We start from the raw sequence: 2,877 nt of genomic DNA, 5'->3' as shown, positions 1-2,877 counted from the left end.
AAACAGACATTAAAAAATCAATTTATTATGTTATAGTATATGTACTATATAAATAAATTTATTATTTAGAATATATTTGGTTTGGCCAGAATTAGGCTTAAATTTCTGAGGGCCCCTTCTTTCAACACTCTCGACGATACCACTAGTATTAGCAGTTGCCAGATTATTGCGTTTATAAATGCCTCTAGCTCGTTGTAGCTTGACCTTCTCACTACTACCCACTATTTCTAGGCTTTGTGGATTCAAAACGGCTCTTTCTTCCTCCACCACAACTAGCTAACTAACTATTTATATCAATATAATTTTTTAAACAATGCTCTACTCGTACAATCATCTTTTAGTACATTTGTCTTTATAACTTAAAAATAAGGGAAGTAAAGTCTTACTGACGTTCTGATTTTTAACCAATTTCAATTATTGAAGATATAAACAGATTATTTTATTGAATAATTACATAAGAATATCAAAGTCAAAAAAGGGTTGAAGGGAAAATTAAAGAATTATTTAGAGCACGAATGTTCTATTAAATTTATAGAAAAAGGATATCAATTCGTTTTGCACATTTTGCCATTTCCATCCAAAGTCAATACGCTGACCACGTTTTAAATCCCCGTTGACCGCATAACGAGGTGGAATCAATTTTATGTGCATTTAAGGATATTGGCTTGTACGGCCCTTTTTAACCCTTTATTTTTTTGCACTTTTTTTGTATTTTTTTTTTGTTTTAAAAATCCTTTTATTGGCCACTGGCCACACTTGTTGTGCAGGCGATACCTTCTTTTGTTGTTGTGTTTTTATTAATATTGATATTGTTTTAAGGTTAAGTAACAATAGATTAAGCAGAAATGTCTGCGTTAACATCGGTGCTGAATAAAAATCCAAGATTTAAGATTTGTTATGGTCGATTTTGTAGATATTAAATTAAAGCTTATATGGGTTTTATAGCTTATGATGAAACAAATTGGACGCACGCCTGACAGGCATAAATACATCAATACTCGCACATTGTATAGGGTGGGATGGGAGTGCGTTCAATAAGTCAATGTTGACGTTGTATATTTCAGTCTCAAGGGAAACTGATAACGCCTTTTGACCGACAGCCTACTAAGCGGCACACACAGATATAGAAAATTTAAAGAAAAATCACATCATTGTTGAAATAAACAAATTGAATAACAAATTGAATAAATATAGAAAAAATAAAAAATGCCATTTTTAGTTTTTATTTTTTTTTTTTGGAAGATTTTGCTGACCAAATAAGACACATTGATCCGTTTTCGGAATTGATGCACGTCAATGTGGGCTCCCTTGAAAAAGTTCCTCCCCATACACGAAAACGAAGGTGCGTGAGGGTGTGTGCCGCTTGCATGCGGTTAAGCCAACATGTCTCACATGATGGCGCCCGTCAGCACGCAACAAACAAATAAACAAGGTGTGAAATAGCTTCCATCTTTGTTGCTACTGGTGAATCTACTCTAGCTGCTTACTCCTTCCGATTGTAGGAGGAAGCAGCCACCGAGCGATTGTAGTTATGCGGATATCATAGCTTGTGCATATGCAGGGACACAGCTGTCATTTGAAAGGTGAAATGAAAGGGTTATTTGTTGTTCATATTTGAATGGCATACGTTGCGGGTGCAGGAGCGCCGGAGAACCCAATTTGACTTGTTATAAATCGTTTGTTTATCCTCAATCGAAGTTTCGGGATTTGCTCTTATAAATTTTTTATTAGCGCTGTTCTGTGTTTGCATTTTAATTTTAATTTTTCTTGCGTGCAACTGATGCCATAAAATATTTTTTATTGTGTTTGGAAGCAGATATCCTTCCTTCCAAAACAATAAGCTGACTTTTGTTCTGCTCATCTGAGACAAGATGAGCTTTCATAAATGTTTGATTGTTGTTGCGTGTCAAGCATGACAATTTTTGGCGCCATTTTTGCACTTCTGCTTCAGTTTTTTAATCTTTTTATGGTTTTCAATTGACAGTTCAATATTTGCTGATTTAGCAAAAATTTTATAATGTTTGATTGATTTATTAAATATCCATGTAATCTTATTTAATTCATATAACGAATGTAAATTGGGAGCCAATATAAATGTTTGAACTTTTTTTAAGGTCAAAATCAAATAAAAATATAATATCATTTCAGAGTATTTAAACTAAATACGAATTATATTTTTTATATTATGGGTTGATACATCGACTGATAAATTTGTAGGATGACACACTGGCAGCGCCATTAATGAAAAATTCATATATTGAAAATTTTAAAAAGTGGCAACTTTCGGATGATATCTGACACTTGAACGACTTGAAGGACTGCTTGACATTTGAATGATTACTCATGTAATTGCAGCTGTTTTGGTGACGCTACTTTTTATATTTTTAGAACAATAAATCCAAAGCAATTTTCCGTATTTTGTTTTATCATAGCTTTTTGAAGATACAAAATATCATCATAGCAAAAACTTGGTGTGATAAGTGTCGTGGAAATACTGATAATACAGAACGCGCTGGTTACTCAAAAGAGGTGGTAACATCGGAAAACATCAAAAACATCCACTAAATCCATCATTTCTTTTGGCAAACCGATTCATGTAAAAGGAAGTTTTAGGAGATAGCTGACACCTTAAAGATTTAAAAGGAATATGCCAGTTTCAAATTGTATGAGCGCTTGTCTATGAGGACTCTTTTGGGTGCCGTCTTTACTAATAGTTGACCTAATATAACAACGCTCGATGATTCTGAGCGTTGTAACTGAGTTGTTGAAGTGAGACAAAAATGAGCTTTTACGTAGCTATGAAAAACAATAGACAAAACTTGGATCCATCATTCCACTCGAACGTCGAATCTGTGTGAATAGCAGCTGCAGGTGCAT

This window comes from Teleopsis dalmanni, chromosome 1, assembly GCF_002237135.1.
Source record: "Teleopsis dalmanni isolate 2A chromosome 1, ASM223713v2, whole genome shotgun sequence".
In the NCBI taxonomy this organism is placed as follows: domain Eukaryota; kingdom Metazoa; phylum Arthropoda; class Insecta; order Diptera; family Diopsidae; genus Teleopsis; species Teleopsis dalmanni.
This window is presented reverse-complemented; position numbering follows the sequence as displayed.